The sequence below is a fragment of the Chrysochloris asiatica genome, unplaced genomic scaffold (assembly GCF_000296735.1).
Source record: "Chrysochloris asiatica unplaced genomic scaffold, ChrAsi1.0 scaffold00001, whole genome shotgun sequence".
NCBI classification, from domain to species: domain Eukaryota; kingdom Metazoa; phylum Chordata; class Mammalia; order Afrosoricida; family Chrysochloridae; genus Chrysochloris; species Chrysochloris asiatica.
This window is the reverse complement of record NW_006408519.1, coordinates 51,251,683-51,259,466: the sequence shown is the minus strand read 5'-3', so window position 1 is coordinate 51,259,466 and position 7,784 is coordinate 51,251,683. Positions and strand designations below refer to the sequence as shown.

At 44.8% G+C, this 7,784-nt stretch overlaps 1 protein-coding gene across 1 annotated transcript in view; it reads left to right on the top strand.

Annotated features, from left to right (window-relative positions):
- TSNARE1 (t-SNARE domain containing 1) overlaps window positions 1-7,784 on the top strand; it is a 191,015-nt gene that overhangs the window by 63,857 nt on the left and 119,374 nt on the right. The gene's annotated exons all lie outside the window — the stretch shown is intronic.

Here is a 7,784-nt window from a genome sequence, read left to right as displayed (position 1 = left end):
TCTCTGGATAGGGCCCCACATTCTGCTCATGCTCTTCTCCCTTGATGGTCCCAGGGTCCTCCGCTCCTGGACTGTAAGATAAACCCCTTCCCTCCTTTTGTTACAAAACATCTACTTTTACATTGGCAGCATTCACAGTCAGTCCTGATAGCAGTTATTCACTATTGAACCACAAGAGCCTTATCTCCATCTCCTTTCACCAGCCTCGTGTAGACAGGCTGGAAACCACTCAGTGGAGATTCTGCGTTCCCCCTCACCCTCTGAAGCTTAGCTCCCTCTTGAAAACTTGTAAGCCAGTCACTTTGTGCCCTTTTCTCTGGTTATTTGCTCAGCATACAGATTGAATAAGTGTGGTGAAAGAATACAGCCGTGGCGCACAACTTTCCTAATTTTAAACCATTCAGTATTCCCTTGTGTTTAAACAGCTGCTTCTTGGTCTATGGACCAAGGTTCCTCAGGAGCACAATAAAGTGTTCTGGAATACCCTTTCTTCACAATGTTGTCCATAGTTTGATCCACACAGTTGGAAGCCTTTGCAAAGTCAATAAAGTATAAGTAAACATCTTTACGACGTTCTCTGCTTTTAACCAAGAGCATCTTACATCAGCAATGATACCTCTTGTCCCTTGTCCTCTTTGGAATCCAGCTCCCTGTCGATGTACTGCTGCACCTGCTTTCAAATTATTTTCAGCAAAGTTTTACTTGCATGTGATATTAATGCTCTGGTTTGATGATTTCTGAAGTGTGTGGAGTCACCTTTCTTTGGAGTGGGCACAGATGTGGATCTCTGGCAGTTAATTGGCAGGTGGCTGTCTTCCAGATTTCTTGGCAAAGGTGAGTGAGCACCTCCAGAGCTGCGTCTGTTTGTTGAGACATTTCTGTTTGTATCTTGCCGCTTCCTGGAATTGTTTACTCGAGTGTAACTTGGACTTCCTCCTTCAGTACCGTCATTCTTAATCCTATGAACATTAAATAGTAAATGTTCCTTTGGTGATGGTGGTGTGCCGTGGAGTCAGTTCCGACTCATAGTGACCCTGCATAGCATTTCCCAGGCTGTAAATCTTTACGGGAGCAGAAAGCCTCATCTCTCTCCCACAGAACTGCTGGTAGATTTGAACTGCTGACCTTGAGGTTAGCAGCCCAACTCATAACCACTACGCTACCAGAGCTCCTTAAATGTTCCTTTGTTGTTGTTGTTGTTGTTAAGTGCCGTTGAGTCAGTTCTGACTCATGGCAACCCTGTATATAGGTCTTCCAAAGAGCGGCTGGTGAGTTTGGTTGCCAACCTTGTGGTTCAAACCGACCTTGCAGTCCAGTGCATTAACCCACAGCACCACACCAGGACTCGTGACTGTTCCTGTCATAGCCTTTTAATTCCTGCAGGATCTGTATGGCCATCTCCTCTTGTCTTTCTGATATTGCGAATTTGTATCTTCTTTTATACTGACTGGAAATTTATCAATTTCATGGATCATTTTAAAGAACCAGATACTGATTTCATTCATTTTTTTCCCCCTTCTTGTGCTTACTTTGGGTCTAATATGCTTTTGTTAGATTATTAACTTGAGACCTTTCTTCTTTTTTAATATAAGCATTTATTGCTAAAATTTCTCTCTCCATATTGCTTTACTTATAGATATACAATTTTATATGCTGTGTTTTCATTTCATGCAGTTAAAATATCTTGTAATTTCCCTGGTGATTTCTTTTACTAGTGGTTACATTGAAGCATACTGTTTAATTCTCTGAATTGATTCTGAATGCTTTCAGATACTACTGTGATTTCTAGTTTAATTCTATTGTGGTCAGATGTTACACTTTGTCTGACTTAAGTCATTTAAAATATATTGAGACTTGCTTTATGTTCTGGAATATAGTTGACTGTGATGAGGGTGGTGTGTGAATTTGGCAAGGGTGTGTAGTCTGTGGTGGGCCTGGCTGATGGGTGGCATTGTTCAGGTCTTCGGTATCCTCACTGATTCCTGTCTGCTTGTCCTGGTATCCACCTAGAAAGGAGTGTTGACATCTTGAGCTGTAATTGTGGCTCTCGCTGTTTCGCCTTTTCCGTCCTATCTGTTTCTGCTGCATGTACTTACAAGCTGTGATCTTAGGTGCCTACAGACGTGGAATGATTGTCTTCTTCATCAGTTGATCCTTTTATCATTATAAAAACGTCCTTCCTTATCCTTGGTTACATTCATTTTTCTAAATTCTGTTGTCCACTTAATTTCTTATGACTTATTCATGACTTATTTTACATGTATGATATTCTCCTGATATATTTCCCCAACCCATTTACTTATAAGCTGTATCTGGTTTTGCATTTAGAGGAGGTTTCTTGTAGATGATATGTAGGTGAGCCTGGCTTTTGATCTCCTCTGGCTGTGTCCGCCTTGTCATTGGAATGTTTAGAACAGTGCTAGCCCATGGGACATCCAGAGACCCTGAAAATGCTTCACAGCGTGGACTCATTTAACCAGTGGCTGCTGCAACCGAGGAACTGAATTTGCAGTTTCCTTTCGTTTTAATTCATTGAAATTTACACTTAGTAGAGGACTCCTGGTGGTGTAGAGGGTTATGCATTGGGCTGCTAACCTCAAGGTCAGCAGTTCGAACCCACCAGCCAGGCTTTCTGCTCCTGTAAAGATTTACAGTCTTGGAAATCCTTTATGGGACTGCTCTGAGTGGGTATCAATGTATGGGCTCATATTATGATGAAAACATTTGTATTTACAGTCTGTTGTTGTTGTTAAGTGCCTTCAACTTAAGTCATTTCCAGCTCACAGAGAGAGCCCTTGTGCTTCAGAGGACCAGCTGATTCTTGTGGTTTAGACCGACCGTGCCGTCCAGAGCTTATCCACAGCGCCACACCAGGAGCTCCATTTACAATCTAGTATGACTGACTTTGCTTTAATAGTCCAATGTCTTTTAAAGAAATTAAATCAAGGAAGGCCTGTCACTTTTATGTTCTCATATGTACCTGTGGCAGCCTTCAGTTCTCTGTGCCAACCGAGCTTCTGTGAATCTGCTCTTGGAGGCTGAAAACCTTTCTTGTGCACTTCTTGGCATGCACGTCTGGTCGACGCACGTTCTCTCAGCTTTTGTTTGTCTAAAATAAACTTTTACTTTGCCTCTATTTTTAAATCATCTTTTCACTGGATAACGGATTCTTTTTTTTTTGCTGTTATGATTTCAGCATTTTGAAGATGTCATCACGTCATATTTTGGTTCCTGTAGTTTCTGATGTGAGGATAGGACCATGCTCACCTTTTCCTCTGACCCCTTCCTTACTGTTTCTTCCTCAGTGGTGTGGTGTGGATAGTTAACACACTGGCCTGCTCACTGACAGCTAGAGGCTCCTCGCCGGTGAAAAGCCTGAGGAGCACAGGTCCTACTCTGACACGTCGGGATGCACGGAGTTGGAACTAACTTGATGGCAGCCAGAACTGGGGTGTCTTTAAAAACAGTACTTTTTTGGTTTTTCATGTTTGGAGCTTACTGATAGGTTTTGTGCAGTTTGAATCGTGTTTGGCCAGTCTGCTTCTCTGCCCAGGCCTCACCTTCTGCCTACATGGATGCTGAACGCCCCTGACATCCCCGGGCTCTTCCTCCGGCTTTCCGTCTTGTTCTTTCTGGGCTTCATTTTCGTTGGTTTCTGTTGTTGGTCCTCAGGTTCACTGCTCTCTTATTCTGCAGTGAAATGCTCTTTTGAAATGTTATAATTTCCATATTTACAAGTTCCATTTAGGTCTTTTTCATATATTCCATTTCTCTCCTCATTTGGCATCTAGATCTATATATCTGTATCTCTCTCTATATTTAACATTTTCTTGTTAAGTATCATTGAGTCAGTTTTGAGTCAGAGTGACTGTGTATAGTGGGTTGGAACCCCCAACCTTGAGGTTAGCTGTCCAGTACTGGTCCTGCAGTCCCACCCCAGGATTCTTGTTACACCTTGTGTGTTTACAATGTGCTCTGATTCACTTCTCTGCTATTCATTTTGTCCTGGTTCTGGGTCACACCTGGCTGCTGCTTCATTAGTTGAGTCGGTTTTCATTGGATTTCAGGCATTGCGACCTTAGTGAGGGATTTTGTTATCTTATTTAAAGTGGGTGGAACTTTGTTCAGGAAGGCAGGAAGTTACTTATGTATCACTTTGATCTTTTTACACTTATTTTAAAATTTTTCTGGAGGGCAGTTCTCGAGTAGCCTTGTAAAAATGGCAGCGTGGACACCACCAGACATCCTCCTCTAACTTCAGGGTAAGAAGAGAGAATCTAGGCCAACATGAGCCAAGGCCGATCCTGGAGGGGTCAGACATGCCTCGTGTGCCCTCCACCGTTTCCACAGCCTCTCCTCTGCAGAGCTCGGTAATACACTGTAATCACCACAGAGAGCTCACTGACCATGCGCACAGTGACGGGGCTTGTTAAGGAAGCAGAAGACTACACCTGAGGGTCAGGCTCAGGGAGCATGTAGTCAGACAGCACCCTCAGCACCTCTCTGCCCTTGGAGGACAGTGCCGCTGCTCACAGCCAGGCATAACCAGGCTCCTAGCCTTGATATTACGTGCCTGGACGCAGCCCACTGTGTCAGTCAGCCTAGTCCAAAGGTGCTCAGCACTCCTGCTGGGTGGGTGGGCATGTCCACTCTACCACAGTGCCCTATGGGCTGGTTTCCTGGTTCTGCCCCTTCTCCACTTCTTCTGCCTTTTCCTGTGTTGTAGGTGGCCCTCTTCTGAGTCCAGGGCTTCTCTGTGCAGGGACCTCAGGGCCAAACAAGGAGCTCCACTCTGGGCTCTTCTTTCTTGATGCTCCTGAGGTCCCTTTCTTTAAGCCTAGCAGATTGGCAAAACAGACCAATCCCCTCATTAGGGTTCCAAACACCTTGTTTGCATAGACCCACCTCCAAGGGTTCTGAGCACTTTATTTGCATAATCCCACTTAGTCATTTGGTGGGAGTTGCAGAACTTGGTGAGAAAGTGATCCCTTGTACCACAAACCTTTCCCCTGACACTTATTTAACTGCACTGTCAAGGGCTCACCCTGTTGTTTTTACTATTAAATGTTTTTATTATTAAATGAGGTCTCTGCATTCCCGCCTCTATGGGAGCTCTGAGTGGTGCTTACTTAGATCTCCCTGGTAATTGATATTTCCTCCAAAGCTTTTCTTTTCCTGGCCCGGGGGGGCTTTCCTTTTGGGTGTACAAATTAGTATCAGCTAGAGGTTAAGGCGCGTCCTCATGTAGCTGTCTGGAGTTTTCTTTCCTTAGTGCTCATCTCTGGTGTTCTGCCCACCAGATGTAATTGCTCAAGTTCCACCAAATCCTGGTCTCGTTGATTTTGTGGATGGAATTGTGCCCCCCAGAAATATGAGTTGTAAGTCCAAGTGTGGCACCATAAGATAAACACTTGACGTCAGGGTAGTTTGAACCACAGTTCAAACTCACAAGCTGCTCCTCAGAAAGCCTATACAGGGTCGCTATGAGTCAGGACCGGAGCAGACAGCATTTCCCAACAAGAACATACATATAGTTATAACTCCATTTGGGACTGGGGACTCCTCCGCACATTAGTGAGGCAGCGGAGTGTGTTGTAAAGCAGTCATCTCTGAGTACCACACGAACAGAGAAATAAGCGGAGGTGAGGGAAGAAGGAAGCCCATCAGGGATCCAGGAATGAGGGGCAAGGGCTGCCTGAGAGCTGGTTACCTGGTCAGGCTCCTGGCCTTCTGAGAGGAGATCAGCTTTCGGGTCTGGTGTGGCTCCGCTCTCATGGTGAAGACCTGCGATGCTCCGGTACTGTGCGCTGTGATGTCACAAGAACTTGGCTCCTTTGTCTTGCTCTCTCTGTGCCATTGACACACATTTCTGATTCCGGCACACTGCTGGGACCTGAGACTTGCCCGGTGCAGCCAGCTGTGGCCTCAGGACAGCTGTACTCTGCTAACCCACAGGCACCTGGCTGTCCCCTGACCCGGGGCCAGCTCTTCCGCTGCCCGGCTCTTCCTGTGCTGTGGCTCCCACTTGCAGCCTCTCTTTCCATTTAGTCTCTGAAACACACACTTGGACACCCCCCGGCCCCCCCTCTCCCGGGACCCTCCTCTTCCTCTGCCCCTGTCCTCAGTCTGGTACCTTCTTCCCCCAGGAACCTCTGGTATCCTTCTCTGCCTCTGCACCTGAATGCAGAGAGGCTGTTCCTGGACACTGATCTGTTGCTACCCACTGCCCCTGTAGAAGAGTGACCACTGGTGATGGGAGGGGGTAGAATTAACCCACCTCCTACTTGGACTCTTAACCACTCCTGTTTGCTGAAACAGGAAGCCCTGCGATGTGTTGGGTCGTTGGCTAATGCTTGTGTGTTTGTGTGTGTATATGTATGTATGCATGTGGGGTGTATATGTATGTATGTGTGCATATGGGTATGTGTGTATATGTACGTATGTGTGTGCATGTGGGTGTGTGTATATATGTATGTATGTGTGCGTATGTATGTATGTATGTATATGTATATGTATACACATACATACCTGTAGGCATGTTTGTGTATATGTTTGTGTGTGCATGTGGATATGTGTGTATGTATCTTGCATGTGGGTATCTGTGCATACATGTATATATGCATGCATGCATGTATGCATATGGCTATGTGTATGTATGTATGTGTGCCTGTGGGTAGGTGTGTATGTATGTGTGCATGTGGGTAGGTGTGGTGTATATGTATGTATGTGTGCATGTGGGTAGATGTGTATGTATGTGTGCATGTGGGTAGGTGTGTATATGTATGTCTGTATGTGTGCATGTGGGTAGGTGTGTCTGTATGTGTGCATGTGCGTATGTGTGGTGTATATGTATGTATGTATGTATGTGTGCATGTGGGTATGTGTGGTGTATATGTCTGTATGTCTGTATGTGTGGTGTATATGTTTGTATGTGTGCATGTGGGTAGGTGTAGTGTATATGTATGTATGTCTGTATGTGTGGTATATATGTATGTCTGTATGTATGTGTGCATGTGGATAGGTGTGTATGTATGTGCGCATGTGGGTAGGTGTGTATGTATGTGTGCATGTGGGTAGGTGTGGTGTATATGTATGTCTGTATGTGTGGTGTATATGTATGTCTGTATGTGTGGTGTATATGTATGTATGTATGTATGTGTGGTGTACGTGTATGTCTGTCTGTATGTGTGCATGTGGGTATGTGTGGTGTATATATATGTATGTCTGTGTGCATGTGTGAGTATGGGTATTATGTGTGCATGTGGGTAGGTGTAGGTGTGGTGTATATGTCTGTCTGTATGTATGTGTGCATGTGGGTAGGTGTGGTGTATATGTATGTATGTCTGTGTGCATGTGTGAGTATGGGTATTATGTGTGCATGTGGGTAGGTGTAGGTGTGGTGTATATGTCTGTCTGTCTGTATGTGTGCATGTGGGTATGTGTGGTGTATATGTCTGTATGTCTGTATGTGTGCATGTGGGTAGGTGTATATGTATGTATTATGTATGTATGTGTGCATGTGGGTAGTTGTGGTGTATATGTATGGATGTCTGTATGTGTGCCTGTGGGTATGTGTGGTGTATATGTATGGATGTCTGTATGTGTGCATGTGGGTAGGTGTGGTGTATATGTATGTATGTCTGTATGTGTGCATATGGGTAGGTGTATATGTATGTATTATATATGTATGTGTGCATGTGGGTAGTTGTGGTGTATATGTATGGATGTCTGTATGTGTGCCTGTGGGTATGTGTGGTGAATATGTATGGATGTCTGTATGTGTG